At 46.0% G+C, this 16,772-nt stretch overlaps 1 pseudogene; it reads left to right on the forward strand.

Moving 5' to 3' along the window:
• LOC102854807 overlaps window positions 1-16,772 on the forward strand; it is a 32,157-nt pseudogene that overhangs the window by 15,017 nt on the left and 368 nt on the right.

The following is a 16,772-nucleotide window of genomic DNA, read 5'->3' on the forward strand; positions in this document are numbered from 1 at the left end:
GGAGGCCTGTGCTCTGTCCCAAACACCTCCGTGTCCTGGGCAGCTGGACGTGGTGACAAGTGCTGGGCTAGCGGCCAGGGGAAGCCAGAGGGGGTGTGAAGCACATTTCCGGTAATGACAACAGCAAATATAGCTCTTTCCTTGGGTGCCAGATGACTGAGAGTCGCCATGGTCATTTCTGCTTCTTTGTCCATGTTTCCTGCAGGGGTGAGGACTGGGGAGCAGGGATGCAGGTCCTGCTGTGCCCACTCACCAGTGCATAATTAAGGAAGACCTTTAATGGGATGGATTGATGCAGTGGCTGCAGCAATGGGCTCTAGTGTATCAGACACTATAACGATGGTACAGGATAGGTCAGGGTTCAGCTCTATTGTTCACAGGGTCACCATGTTGTTGTTGTGGTTAAATGCTGTCAAGTACAACCCATAGTGACCCTATGAACAACAAATCTAAGTCCTGTACTATCCTGTGCCATCCTTATACTTCCTGACACAGAAGAGCCCCTTGCAGCAGTCACCATGACAGTCCACCTGGTTGAGAGCCTTCCTCCCCTTTGCCAACCTTTCTGAGCATCATGTCCCTCTCCAAGGAATTACCTCTTCTAGCAACATGCCTGAAGTATGTGAGGCAAAGCCTCATCATCTCTGTCTCCAAAGAGAACTCTGGCTGCACTCTCTCCAAGACATATCGGTTTGTTCTCTTGGCTGTCTGTGGTAGTTTCAGTGCTGTTCTCCAACACCACAGCTCAAAGGTATAAATTCTTCTTCTGTCATCTTTATTCATTGTACAGCTCTCAGATGCACAGCAAGTGATCAGAAAGACCATGGCCTGAATCAGATGCTCTTTAGTCTTCAAACTGACACCATTACTCCTTGATAATTTAGAGAGGACCATAACTGCAGACTTTCCAAGATCAATATGTGTTCTGAATTCCATACTGCTGGTTCCAAGAGGCTTAATTGTAGAGTCAAGTAAGATGAAGTTGTTGACAATTTCAATTTTTTCTCCATCTATTATGATATTCCTGTTGGTCCAGTGGTAAAGATCTTAGTTTTCATGATGTTGAGATGCAATCCATATTGAAGGCTATATTCTTTGATCTTCTGCAACAAGTGCGTCAAGTCCTCCTCACTTTCAGCAAGTAAGGTTGTGTCAGCTGCATAATGCAGGTTATTGATGAGTCTCCCTCTGACCCTGATGCCACATTCCTCTTCATAGAGACCAGCTTCTTGAATAACTCACTCAGCATACAGATTGAACAGGTATGGAGAGAGAATACAACCCTGATACATTTCCTTATTAATTTTAACCCATTCAGGGTTCACTTACTCTGTTCGCACAACAGTCTCCTGGTCTGGGTACAGGTATTGGTTTCACATGGGCACAAATATGTGCTCTGAGATTCCCATTTTTCTCAGTGTCAGCCACAACTTGATACTCACAGTCAAATGCATTTGCATGGTCAATGAAGCATAAATAGACATACTTCTGGTATCCTTTACTTTCAGCCAGGATCCATCTGACATCAGTATTGATATCCCTGGCCACAGCCTCTTCCAAATCCTGCTTGAACTTCTGGCAGTTCACTATCTGTGTCCTGTTCTGGAAAGTTTTGACTGCTTTTCAGCAGTATTTTGTTAGCATGTAATATTAATGATATTGTTCAATAGTTTCCACATTCTTTTAGATCACCTTTCTTGGGAAAGGGAACAAATATGTATCTCTCCCAATCTGTTGGCCAGAAAGCTGTTCTCCAAATTTCCTAGCATAGTCTGGTGAGCGCATCCAAGGCTGCATCTATTCATTGAAACAATTGGTATCCCATAGATTCTGGAGCCTTATATTTTTGCTAATGCCTTCAATGCAGCTTCTACATCCTCCTTCATTACCATTATCTCCTAACACTAAAAATTTTCAGTGTTAATCAGTTATTTTTGGTATAGTGATTCTGAGTATCAGAATCTTTTAGGAAGCAGGATTGACCATCCACTCCTTAAATAACAAATCTCTGAAAACTCTATGAACACTTGAGGAATGCAGATAGCTATAGTAGTAGTGGAAGAGTCCATATTGGAAGTCAGTTAAATGAGGGGGAGAAATTGCAAACATTCTTTAATAACTGGAACATGGAATGTACATAGCTTGAATGTTGGAAAACTAGAAATTGTGAAAAATGAAATGAAATGCATGAGCATCAACATAGGGAGCTCTAGTGGCCTAGTGGCAAGAAGCTGCACTGCAATCTCAAAGGCACATGGTGTGAGATCACCAGCTGTTCTGCGGAAGGATGGGCTGTCTCTTCCTGTGCCATTAACTGCCTCTGAAAACTTCCCACAGGTTCAGCTACGGGTCAGTTCTGACTCTACAGTACACAATAGCAACAACAACAGTGGCATGAGATGAGATGGACTAGCTTTGGACACTTTGAATTAGATAATCAGATGGTGAAAAAAAACCACCAGAAGAATGGTGGAGCAACATGCAGAGAGGGAAGCACAGGGAGGTATGCACAGGGAGCAAGAAGGACAGTAGGGATTTGAATGAGAACTTTTATTAAAACAATTCGTTTGGGAGCCACAGAAGCAGTAAACTGTGACAGGAGCGCCACCAGCAGAACTGCTGTGGGACCTACCTGCCAGGAGCAAGTAGGGCAGTGGGAATTTGACCGAGTTTTCATAAGCCCTGTCAGACACAGAGTCCCACTGGACCCAGAGCCCTTCTGTGTGAGAGCCACCAGGAGAGAGCTGGACAGCCGGAATTTGAGTGAGGACCCCGTGTGAGCCCACCTGGATAGCTGGAATCTGAGTGAGATCCTTGCACATGCCCATCCAGTACCCATGCCCACCATGTGCCCATACCCACACTGCACTCATTCTGCCCCACATTCATGCCTCTATATCCAGTCAACTAACTTGCCTTTAATCCAGAGTTCCTTAGTCTGGCTTAGCTGCAACAAGAGGGTGTTCTCACTGGCCCTGAACTGATCCTTCCCTTGGGTCGGAAGTTTAGAGAGAAATACAGGCAGGGTAGCTGTCCCATCCTTTTCTAGAGCAGTGACTTCAGATCAAGAACATATAATCTCAGGCATGAAAAACTGTACTGCAGCAATGTCATGTAAGAAGCAGGCTACCTTACACCCTACACAAGAACAAAGCAAGATGTCATCTGCCAAAACTGACATAATATCAATGGATTTCCTGAAGCCAGAAAGTCTGACGGAACTTTCTGACACAGAATTTCAAAGAACAATGATTGAATATTTTCAATGAGTTAAAGACAAACTTGAAGGATTACAGGACACTGCAAGTAAGAACCAGGAAGAGTTAAAAACCAAAATCCAAAATAATGCAGATAAAACAAACATGGCATTAGAGGCTCTGGAAAAAACAAGAAACCACAATCCAAAATGCGAGGTCCAATGTCTCAGATGCTGTCAACATGATGGAAGGAACATAAACAGAGTTGAAGAGATGGAACACAGAACCAGTGAAACAGAAGATAGAATTGTCGCCCCTGATTTTCTAGAGCAAAAGCAGAATCAAAAAAGGAGGAAAAAAGAAAAAAAACCTAAATAGTGTGGGACACTGTCAAGGAAAATAATATGCATATCATTGGAATTCCAGATGGAAGAAACACATAAAGGCACCAAAAAAGTTGTGGAAAAATTACTGGAAGAAAACTTCCCAGGTATAATGAAGAATGGGAGAATATATATTCAAGAAGCTGAGCGAACACCATATAGAATAGACCCCAAAAGAAAAGCACCAAGGCATATCATTGTCAAATTTTCCAGAACTAAAGATAAGGAGAGAATTCTGAAAGCAGCAAGGGAGAAACAAAGAGTGACCTATAAGGAAGAGCAGATAAGATTAAGTGCCAATTTCTCAGCAGAAACCATGCAAGCAAGAAGACAGTGAAATGAAATATACTGAACACACAAAGAACACAACTGCCAACCAAGAATACTGTACCCTGAGAAACTGTCCATCAAATATGAAAGAGAGATCAAGATATTCACAGAAAGAGAGAACCTAGGGGAGTTTGTAAAAACAAGACCAGCATTGCAGAAAACACTGAGAGAGGTCCTTCTTACAGAAGGACCACAGAAAGCAGGATGGGCCAAAGTAACTAGTAACAACACCAAAAAGAACTCAACAAAATGATAGCACTAAAACCTTGCCTCTCAATAATCACACTAAATGCGAATTGGTTTAAATGTACTATTGAAGAGAAAGAGAGTAGCCGATTGGATTAAAAAAACCCAAATCCATCAATATGTTGTCTACAAGAAGCATACCTGAAAAATGAAGATAAAAAAAGACTGAAAATAAAAGTGTGTGGGGAAATATACCGAGCAAATGGCAACAAGGAAAAAGAAGGAGTAGTGATATTAATCCCTGATAAAATAAATTTCAATGCAAAAACCATGACAAAGGACGATGAAGGTCACTACATAATACTTAAAGAGTCAATAGAACAAGATGACATAACAATAGTGAATATCTATGCACCAAATGAAAGACCTGAAAAATATATAAAACACACAGTAACAAAACTGAAAAAGGAAATAGACAACACTACTATAGTACTTGAAGACTTCAATACACCACCCTCAAGAAAAGATAGAACTACCAGAAAGAAACTCAATAAAGATACTGAAGAATTAAACCACACATTAAACCAACTCGATCTCATAGACAGTTATAGGCTAATGCACCCCCAATAAACACAGTATACCTTTTTCTCTAATGTGCATGGAACATTCTCCAGAATAGATCACATTTTAGGTCACAAGACAAGCATCAATAAATTAAAAAACATAGAAATAATACAAAGCATCTTCTCAGACCACCATGCCACAAAATTAGAAATTAATAACAAGAGGATAAAGGAGGGTAAAAAAACCCATACATTTGGAAACTGAACAACACTTCCAAAACCTCTGGGAAACAGCCAAAGCAGTAGTTATAGGTCAATTTATAGCAGTAAGCACACATCAAAAGGCAGGGAAAAATGACCTTTGACTCTCTAATCCAACATCTCCAACAAATTTAAAAAGAAGAGCAAGAAAACCCGACACCCTCTGAAAAATCTGAAATTATAAAAATTGGAGCAGAAGTAAGATAAGAAATAGATAAGTGAAAAACAATTGAAACCATCAACAAAACTATGAGTAGGTTCATTGAAAAGGTCAATAAAATCGACAAACCACGAGCAAAACTAACAAAAAAAAAAAGAAGGAAAAGACACAAATAATCCAAATAAGAGATGAAACAGGCAACACCACAACAGAATCAACTATAATAAAAAGGCTAACAGAATATTATGAAAAACTATACTCAAATATGAAAACCTAGAGGAAATGGACAAATACTTAGAAATGCACAACCTACCTAAACTGATACCAACCGAAACTGAACACCTGAACAGACCCATTAAGAAAGAAGAAATTGAAAAGGTAATAAAACAACTTCCAGCCAAAAATATCCCTGGACCAGATGGTTTTACAAGTGAATATTGTCAAACATTCAGAGAAGAATTGTCACCAATTCTATATAAACTATTTCAGGAAATAGAAAAAGATGGAATTCTTCCAGATTCATTCTACGAAGCAAACATATCCTTGATACCAAAGCCAGGAAAAGATACCACCAAAATAGAAAACTATAGGCCAATATCTTTTATGAACATAGATGCAAAAATCTTGAATAAAATACTGGCCAATAGAATCCAACGATACATCAAAGAAATAATTCACCATGACCAAGAGGGATTCATAACAGGTATGCAAGGATGGTTCAGCCTAAGAAAAACAATCAAAGTAATTAATCACATTAACAAAGCAAAGAACAAGAACCACATGATCCTATCAATTGATGCAGAAAAGGCCTTTGACAATCCTGCTTTAAACGCTCAACAAAATAGGATTAGAGGGGAATTTCCTCAACATAGGAAAAAAGTAACCCAAGAGACTACATTGTTCTCAATGGAGAGAGGTTAAAGGCATTCTCTTTAAGAACAAGAACTAGGCAAGGATGCCCACTATCACCTCTCCTATTCAATATTGTATTGGAAGTCTTAGCGATAGCAATAAGACAAGAGAAGGATATAAGAAGTATCCAAACTGGCAAAGAGGAGGTAAAATTATCTCTCTATGCAGATGATATGATAGTATACTTAGAAAACCCTAAAGATTCAGCAAGAAAACTACTGGACATAGTTGACCAATTCAGCAAAGTGGCAGGATACAAGATCACCATACAAAAATCAGTTGGATTTCTTCTCAGTGACAAAGAGAATACAGAGCTGGAGCTAAGAAAAACCATACCCTTCCCTTCACAATAGCTAATCACAAGATTAAATACTTGGGAGTAAATATAAACAGAAGCACAAAGGATCTATTCAAAGAAAATTACTAAACATTACTACAAGAAACAAAAAACACCTTGAGAAGTGGAAGAATATCCCTTGCTCATGGATAGAAAGACTCAATATTGTGAAAATGGCAATACTACCAAAGCAATTTACATGTTCAATGCAATCTCAATGCAAATACCAATCCCATTCCTCAATGAAATGAAAAAGGCAATCTCCAGTTTCATGTGGAATGGAAAGAAGCTCCAAATAAGCAAATTACTCCTTAAAAAGAGAAACAAGGTAGAAGGCATTTCACTCCCTGATTTCAAATCCTACCACACTGTCGTGGTAGTCAAGACAGCGTGGTACTGGTACAATGACAGACACATAGATCAATGGAATAGAATTGAGAACCCGGAAATCAGCCCATCTGCCTATGGTCAACTGATTTTTGAAAAGAAGATGAAATCATTTAAGCGAGGAAATGACAGCCTTTTAAACAAATGGTGTTGGCAAAATTGGAAAACTATGCAGAAAACTCAAGCAAGATCCACACCTCACTCCGTACACAAAAACCAACTCAAGGTGGATCATGGACCTAGGACCAAAACCAAGCACTATAAACTTCATTAAAGAAAAGCTTGGAAGAACTCTAGACACCCTAGTCCACAACATCACCAGTCTTCCAAGCATCCTGAAAAATCTACAACCAGGAGAGGATAAAATAGATGAATGGGACCTTCTAAGAATTAAATCCCTATGTACATCCAAAAACTTCTCCAACAGGGTAAAAAGGGAAGCCACAGACTGGGAAAAACTATTTGGTAATGACATATCAGATAAGGGACTTATATCTAGTATTTAGCTTGGTGATAGGAATGAGGCTGGAAAGAGAATGATTGAATTTTGTATTATCAATGATTTATTCATTGCAAATACCTTTTTAAAAGAAACAGACAGTGGGTGCATAGGAATCAGATTTACTACATCTGTGGAAGGAATCGTTGGATAAGCTCAGTATTGACAGTCAAAACTTGGCCGGGGGTGGACTCTGGGTCAGACCATCATTACTCATGTGCAAGTTCAAATCAAGGCAGAAGAAAATGAAAATAACTCCACAAGAACCAAAATATGATCTTGACTCTATTCAATCTGAGTTTAAATATCATCTTAAGAATAGGTTTGAAGCATTGAACACCAATGATCAAAGATCAGATGAGTTGTGGGATGATATCAAGGATATCATCCATGAAGAAAGTAAAAGATCATTACAATGACAGAGGAGAAAGAAAAAACCAAACTGGATGTCAGAAGAGATTCTAAAAATTGCACTAGAGCATCGAGAAGCCGAGACAGATCCTTTTCTGGTTCATAAGCTTGATGATTGTGTGTTCATTCTTCTGTACGACATGTGTCACCCTTTAAACCTTGTTAGGACATAGTTACACTATCCATCTGATGTGGGGGGAAAAAGAAGCTGAAAAGAAGGGAAAACATACTGAAGTAAAAAAGCGGAACGGAAGATTTCAAAGGGCGGCTTGAGAAGATAAAGCAAAGTATTATAACGGAATGTGCAGAGAGCTAGAATTGGAGAATTAAAAGGGGGAAACGTACTCTGCATTTCTCAAGCTGATAGAACTGAAAAACAAATGTGAGTTGTTGAATTGAAAGATATTGCAGTACTGAAAGATAGTATGGGCAATTGTTTAAAGAGCAGCAGAAAATGGACGTGGGGACACAGGGCCAGGAGTGTCTCCCTGAAAGGGCCAGAGAGAGAGAGTAAGAGTATAGCTCCTCCCTACCCCAGAGCGGAAAGCAGGTAAAAAGTCATAGCCCAGCCCCATTGTGCCTCTAGAGTCCAGCAGCTGCAAGAGGTTAATTTATTTATTGCTGACTCACAGCTATTGGACTAACAGTGGGGTTTTTAAGGAAATGAGGGGAGGAGACAAAGACTATTTCACCATACAAGCCCAGGCTTTAGCCCAACAGCTCCAAGGCACAATTCCTCAATAAGTCCAGGCCCTGGTTTCCATTCAGCAATCTAATTCAAATAATCGAACAAGGTTTGCCTCAGAGCAGTTATAAGTCAGCTTCTCCTTCAAGCATCTGGCAAGAACAGTCAAACCTTTAACTGTGGCCAACACAAATACAAGAAGACCCATATGACACTTTGCCACAGTTTTCCACCACTAGGGTCTCGCTCTCACCAGGTCTTGCCACCGCAAGCCTTGTTTACTTCACATCTTGCTTCCCAATGTGGGAAGCACTCTTTCTTTTATCTTAGTCTCACAGTTGTTGATGATTTGCAAGACTATGCTGATTTGGAAGACCATGTGTCTACAGTTAAGGTAGCTGGAGACCAGAGAGGACTAAGTATCATGGCTAAAAAAAAGCCAACTTTTGTATTTGGATTTTAGGCTAACACCACAGCAATATATTGAATGAACCAGAGCATCAAAAGAAGTTAAGTTGCTATGAGTCATCCTCAATTTGGTTGCACCTAACAATGTTACAACTTTACCAATAACACAGCTTAAAGGCATCAATTCTAATTCCATCTCCCCTAGCATCGTTAAGTTTTACCCTGCATTTGAGGTGACTGAAAAGACGCATTGGTTCCACTAACCGCTTCTCTACTGCATGTTTGGTCTAAGATACTGTGGTCTTCTGTGGTCAAATGGGCTTCACTCAGGATGAAGGTGGGCACAGGAGATTGCCAAGGTGGTTCAGAGGAAAGAAAAGGTATGGGAGGTGGGGAAGGGAGAGTAGGCTTGTGTTTCCTTCTCCCACCCATCTGTCTGCATCATTGTGGGCCCTGCCTGCCTCCTGAACCCGGCTTTAGGGAACCTTAGAGTCTATTTCTTTCCTCTCTCTCCACTGATCATTCATTAGCAAATCACCTGCTTGCTCACCTCCACATGAAGAAAATAAAAATTCTCACTACTGGACCTGTAGGCGACATCAAGATAGACGCAGAAAACACTGAAGTTGTCAAGTTGTGGGTCATCTTACTTGGACTCACCATCAACACCCACAGTAGCAGCAGTCATGACATCAGAAGATGTGTTGCATTGGCCAACCGGCTGTCAAGGACTTCTCCAATGGGCTGAAGAGCAAGGATGTCAGTTTAAAGACTTGAGTTGTGCTTGATCTCAGTCACGACATTCTCAGTTCCTTACAATGCATATGCGGGTTGGATGGTGGATAAGGAAGACCAAAGAACTCATCAGTCTTTGTAGTGTTGACAAAGAGTATTGGATATTCCACAGACTGCCAAAAGAACAAATTGGAAGCAGTGAAGCCAGGGTGTTCTTTGGAAGTCAGAACGGTGAGACAGTCTTTAGGCTAAGATCTCATTCTGGGAAAGGGTCAGAGAGAGAGAGACCCTAAACGAGATGGATTGGCAAAGTGACCACCACAATGGGTCCAAGCCTGGCAGAGGTTGTGAGGATGACACAGGATAGGGCAAGGGTCAGATCTGTTGTGCTTGGGGTCACTGTGGTCACAGTAGACTGGATGGCACCTAATGACTAGCCCTCCAGTGCCGCATGGTTCCAGGGCGAGCTGAGCTGCTCGGGTCCTCCGGGCTGTCTTCATTAAGGAGGCAGTGTACCAGGCCTTTCTTCCGTGGCACTGCAGGGAGGTGTGAACGAACCCCAGAGCCACAGTGCAAGCTACTTGCGTCCCCCATGTAGGGCTCAAACCTTCCTCCTCCCTTCTCCCAAGGAGGGTTCTCCGGGAGGCATTTGGGATAGCCACGGTAGTGGAGTCAATGCCAAAACACAAAAATAACAATTTCAAAAAAGGTTCTATACAATGAAATGTCACCTCACTCCAGCAACAATAGCAAAGTTTAACAAATGCAGATGAGATTGGAACTCTTTTGGTGGGAATGGTACAATCACTTAGGAAGGCAGTCTGGCATTTCTGTAAAAAGCTGAAAACAGAAATACCATTTTATTTAGTATTCTATCACTGTGGTGCTGGAGAAGAGTATTGAATATACTATAACATGGATTGCTAAGAAAACAAACAGGTTTGTCCTGGAGAGGGTGAAATGAGGTTGCTCTTTGGAGGTAAGGATTCTAAAGCTTCGTCTTACATACTTTGGACATGTTGCAAGGAGGGACCAGTCCTTGGAGAGGGATGGCATGCTTGGGAGGGTGGAAGGACAGTTCAGGAGAGGAAGACCCTCTATGAGGTGGATTGATTCAGTGACTGGGATAATCGGAGTAGGTGTGTCGGAGACAGTGAGATTGGCACAGGACAGAACAGGGTTTAGGGCTGTTGTACATAGGGTCGCTTTGAGTCGCAGGTGACTCAATGGCACTTAACAACAACAACAATCACTGGGAATAGATGCCAAAGAATCAGAGCTATGACAAACAGACGCATGCACACCTATATTTACTGCAGTATTACAGAAGCAGCCCAAATGCCCATCAACAAACAAATGGGTGGAGAAACTCTGGTCCATTCACAGAGTAGAGTGTTGTGCAGCCTTGAAAAACAATGAGGAACTCGTGAGCCTACGCAATGTGGATGCATCTGGAGGACGTACCCCATGAAATAATGGGGTGACAAAAGACAAACACCCCATACGATCACTTATGAAAATAGGATGGTTATGGGGAGAGTGTGGGCTGGTGAGAGCAGTGAAAGAAAGGCTAGAATATGAACACTGTACTAAAGTGCACCTGATACAGGCCATGGTCTTTGCAATCACTTGTTATGCATCAGAGAGTTGGACAATGACTAGGGAGGCTAGAAGGAGAATTGATGCCTTTGAGCTGTGGTGCTGGAGAATGTACCCAGGACTGCCAAGAAAACAAACAGTTTCATCCTAGAGAGGGTTAAACCAGGCTACTCCTTGGAGGCAAGGATTCTGGGGCTTCGTCTGACATACTTTGGACATGTTGTAAGGAGATACAGGTCCTTAGAGAAGGACATCATGCTGGGTAGAGTAGAGAGAGGGACAGCGCAGGAGGGAAAGACCCTCTATGAGATGGATTGATTGAGTGACTGGGGTAATCGGGATGGGTGTGTCAGAGGCAATGCGATTGGCACAGGATAGAGCAGGGTTTGGCTGTTGTACATAGGATCGCTATGAGTCGCAAATCACTCGACGGCACATAACAACGACGACAACAACAAGAACAACAACAAACTGGACAGGAAAAGAGAAAGCAAATGAGGGATGAACGGACATCAGGTATTGGAACAGGGAACGCACAGCTGATCGTGTGAGAGGGTGGGAGAAGGTTTACACACGGATATGAACATTCGCGCAGGCTTGGCCAGGACGGGAGGAGAGGAGGAGGAGCCTATTAGCGAAGGGAGGGGAGGGGGAAAGCAAAAGGCATGCACAGTGAGGGGTCTAGAGGACATTGTAAGTACCAACACCGGTCAATTGTAATCAATGTCCTAAACAAAGTGTAGATGACAAAAGTTTGTGTGCAATGCTGCACACTATACCCTTCGCTTACCCTTTCCTTAACTCAGAGGGATGACACTTATTCACCATCGACAACCCAAACACCATCAGCGGGTGAATGCAAAAGCCAGATGTGGTCAATCCACACGGGGGTGTGAGGGGTGGTACTCAGCATCTCAGAGAACAAGGTGGCTGGCACTGCCCTGTGGTGGACGAACCTTGGATACATGCTAAGTGGACTGGACACCAAAGGACACACGGTTATGCTTCTGCGACCTGCTCACAGCAGGCGAGTCTGCTGAGACGGAAAAGGGGTGAGGAGCCACTGAAAGGACGGGGGTTCTTGAAGCGATGGGACTGTCCTGGAACTAGGTAATATGGCAGCGGCACGACTAAGTGACCTTGCGGGGAAACCCCATAGAATTACACATCGTAAAAAGAGACAATCTTATAGCACATGAATTATATTGCACTTCCAAAATATATGGAGGTACCGGAAGGAGGAGACAATGAAATGGAGAGTAATGTTTCTCACGCCTACGAGTAAGAGGTTAGGGTGAGGGGCCCCCAAGCTCTGATTTCGATAGCCACAGCACAACCAAGAGCGAGCTGAGCACCGCCCTCCTCCACACCTCAGTCTGTCCCTCGTTGCTCCGTTCCCACCTCCAGGTCCGTCAGGACCCTCCCCCAATAGCAGACCCTGTGTGCTCTGGAGCTCTGCATCTGGCTTTGGCCCATCACCATCTGCCAGTTTGGGTCTCTCCTGAGGTAGTCCATGGGCTGCTGACCAGACATGGGGTGAGAGGCCATGACGGGGGTTCTAGGCTTCTCCTCATCCTGTGTTCTCTGAGTCTCAGCTTGAAAGATGGGGGGGGGTGAGGAGCCATCCTCTGCCAACAGCGAGGATCTCAGGGGTGCCAGGAGCAGTGTGAACTGTGACCTGCCACCACCTGCGTGAGGCTGGAGCTGCAGAAATGCAAAGCTGACCTCCTACTGTGTCCATGCAGGGGATGTCCTGGTCAGGGGAGCCGAGAAAGCCAGGTATGCTGGGCTTCCCATTCTTGCCTCCTGGAGGTGTATGGTGGACACTGGTTGAGGGAGGAAGGCACTTTGGGTTAATTCACCTGCTTCCCATCCAGGGGTTGGAGGTTCAAACCCACACCTGCTCCAGGGCAATGTTTGTTCTGAACACCTCACAGCTTTGGGGGCCCTATGGGTGACTCTGCAGCCCTAACGACACTGAGAAATTGAGGGCACACAGGTGTCTCTGGGTGGATGCATAGACCCAGATCAGCCACTAGAGGCCACTGCAGCCCAGGATGGGCCAAGTGAGGGTTCAGGTCCTGCATAGTTTGGGACACAAGAGCTATGCCCCTCACTCTGAGTTCACAAAACAGGAAAGGATAAACTAAGTCTACTTGGAGAGTGAGATTCCAGCTTTGTCCAGGAGCTCAGGCTCAGTGTTCAGATTGGCCACTTCCGGGCAGGGACAGTGTCCTCCCGGTCAGGTTGAGATGTGCTGGTTTGTGAGCTGCGTGGTGAGACTTTCAGTCCTCCTCTGCCATCCACAACCATAGTGAAATGTTGGCTCCCCTGTGTCTATGTGCCAACGTCACAGTTGTCCAAAGTAAGTGCGTGTGTGTAAGACCCTGTGTCTTAGTGGGGTTTCCCGCCAAGCTTCCCCAACAGACAACTGTGTGTGTGTGTGTGTGTGTGTGTGTGTGTGTGTGTGTGTGTGTGTGTGCTCGCGCACGCGCCTCAGCGCTCTCCTGTTTAAAGTGGGCCCAGGAGTTTTCTGGGGGTGTGTGTGTCGGATTCCAGGGTCACGTCTGCAGGCACTCTGGCAGAACCTCAGGTGTGCTCGCTCACGTGCAAGGCCAGAGTCTCAGCTTCTGCCTTTTTTTAAATTCTATTTTTATTTTCAAAAGCATTTGCTTCACGTGAAACACCTCAGGGGAGTGTGCAGAACACAGGCGTGGGTTACAGTGCCAGGAGCTCCAGGTGCACAGCGAACAGCCGGCCATGGCATCTCTGCAGCCAGCACTGGGCAGGGCGAGGAGCTCAGGACAGCTGAGGGTGAATGGACTCCAGGCCCTTTCTGTTCTGATGAGACCATTGTGGAGGACCCCTGAGAATCCATCAGTGGGCTACTGGGCCTCAAAGCTCCAGGGCACTGGGGAGCAAGGGGGGAGCCCCTCTTTCTAGTCATGCCCCAGGTTGTCAGGGAGGGGAACTGGACATTAGCACCGGCCCTCAGATGTGCTGGAGGAGGTCACCAAACATGCCACGTCCTCTGCCTGGTTCGAACCTTGCTGTCTCTGGACACTGGAATCGCTTTCTGTAAAAACACTAAGTGGATGGGACCAGTGGCTGACCGCAGACCCCAGGACACAGGATGGACACTTTAGTTCTGGCCTCCCATGAGCACAGACTTGTATTCAAACAAGACTCACTGCTGCCAGGCTCCTCTCTTGGTGGGCACCCATCGGTCTCGATCAGTCTCTGAGGAGTCAGTGTTTACAGGACACTGTCCACGAACAGGTATTTCTTGGAAACGGTGCAGTCAGAATGCTGCTTGGAGGCAAGGATGACAAAGCTTCACCTGCCACACTTTGGCCATTTTGCTTGGAGAGGCTATTCCTTGGAGAAGGGCGTCATGCTTGGAAAGGTGGAGGGACTATGAAGGAGGGGAAGATTCCTCAAAAGAAGGCTGGACACAGTGACCACAGCAATGGGTTCAGGTGTGCCAGCGATTGTGAGGATGGCACCGGATAGGATAGGGTTCAGGTCTGTGGTTCGCAGGGTCTCTATGAGTTGTACTTGACTAGAGGCCACCTGACATCATCAGTTCATGTTTCTGGAGCAGCCAACCTCTCAGTTAGCAGTCGACACCTCATGCACTGTGCCACCTTCAAGGCAGTGATGACAGGTCTCAACATCAGCAGTGATGGTAAAGGTGAGCCCTCGTGAACACCAGCGCCCAGCCACACCCTGTGTGCTGACCACCCCCTTTCTGCAGCAGACTTCACTGGTTAATAATGGGGTTGGAACTCAGGACTTCTGTCTCGCTGGTGTGACTGGTAGGTAGTGACTATATGGTCGTTGAGCTGCTAACCTAAGAGTTGGTGGTTCGAATCCACCAGCCGTCCTGCAGGAGAAAGAGGAGCAGAATCCTGCAAAGATTTACAGCCTTCCACCCCCTGGATGGTCTCCATATGTAGAATGTGCTTGGTGGCCATGGGTTTAGGGAGCTTGGAGTGCATTTATTAAAAAAAAAAATAATACAAGGGTCTAGTGGCTACGTGTTTAACAGTGACTGAGAGGTCAGCAGTGCAAACCCCTCATCAGCTTTGAAGGAGGGCAGTGCGCTTCAGTGAAGAGTAGGCCTCCAAACCCTGGCAGGCTCCCTTCAAGCCCCGGTGATCAGACTCCTCCAAAGGCAGTAGTTGGGATGCACCTGGGCATTTTACTCCGTTTTTTATTTTAATGTTGGTGAGAACATGCAGGCAAGCAGAAAAAAGCATCACAGCCGTATATTTAGGGTTCCAGGAGAGAGCACGCACTCAGGTCAACAAGCAGATCTTTCAGCTCTGGCCTCCCCGCAGCCGCTTATGCTCCAGGCAGGCTGCTTGGGTTCCACGTGGGAACGGGGTCCCAACATGGGCCCAGCGTTTGCCTGGCCGTGGGCCCAGGAAATGGCACAGGCCAGGCAGTCCTGTCAGCTGCAGCCCTGAGGTGCCACGTTCCGGGAAGCGGGCCTGCGCCCAACCTCATTCGCTGCGTTTGAATTTTCAAAAACTAGCAAGTGCTTTGCAGTTGAATCTTTCATTTATCTAGACTAGACCCCACCCACCCTATTTTAAGCCCCAGTGCACAGCAGCACTCTCTGGGGTTCTCCAGTTTCTGCTCCACCTGGGTTCCCCCTTCACCCCAGTTGGGGCCTTCCCAGGGACCACAAGCAGAAGCCTTCCTGACACACAAATGCTGGTGTGGCCAGTCACCCGTCCTGCAGGGGTGGCCTTCAGGAACAGACCTTCCTTCCCTCCTCCCCACCGGCTACTTCCCAGTGGGGCTGCCCGCGGAAAGCCCCAGAGTTAGTGGCTCCGGAGCAGCCACCATTCAGGTCACTCTGGGGTCAGTTTAATGGGAAGCTCGGACCGCAGCACGGCTTTTCCAGCAGCTCTGAGCAAAGCTGACCGATGCTGTACTGATTTGTTTGTGCCGCTTTCCATCTCCAGGCCTGTGAGGGTCTGCGCTCACCCTGAAACCCCTCCCTGCGCTGACACCACGTCCTGTGTACACTTTCTGTTCTGGGGACGGGTCTGGGACACCTCTCACTTCTCTGCTTCGAGGGGACCCAGGGTAACCGGACATCCAGCGTGCAACCCTCCCCAAAGGCCCAGGACCACCAGGAGGCTGGAGAGGGTTTCTGTATCCGGAGCTCTGAGGGGGCGCTCTCCCTCAGCCCTAAAGAGCCCCCAGTGCAGCTTCCCCAGCGTGCGTGCGTGTGTGTGTGTTGTGTGTGTGTGTAGCTGGAACCCCTTCCCCGTCCCAAGCTCACCCCAACCGGGGGCCCCAGGGCCCGCTCCTGACGTGGCAGTGGGGCCCCGGGAGTAACCACAGGCTCTGAACTCCGATGTGCTCAGGCCAGGAGGCATCTGCGGTCCCTACTCTAGGTTTAATGGTCAACACAGACTTGTCCCCATCTCCTTTAAAAGTTGCGCTTAAACCAAGTGGCATCGGAGGCCCGGCCGGTTCTCCCAGGCCGTCAACTTCCCCGCGGGTGGACGGAGACGGCGAGCTGCCAGCGAGCGCTCACCCGGCTGACGTCGGAGTCGTCTCCCCGCTGCCGCCGAGTCCCTCACTGCGACCTGGGCGGCGGTCTCGGCGCACCGGACCCACCGGCAGTGGGGCCAGGGGGCCGCGGCCGGGCCCCCGACGTGCGGAGCCAACGCCCCCGGCAGGGCCGCCCGGGCCCCAG

Source organism: Elephantulus edwardii, unplaced genomic scaffold (assembly GCF_000299155.1).
Source record: "Elephantulus edwardii isolate Elephantulus edwardi_28Jun2011 unplaced genomic scaffold, EleEdw1.0 scaffold00064, whole genome shotgun sequence".
NCBI classification, from domain to species: domain Eukaryota; kingdom Metazoa; phylum Chordata; class Mammalia; order Macroscelidea; family Macroscelididae; genus Elephantulus; species Elephantulus edwardii.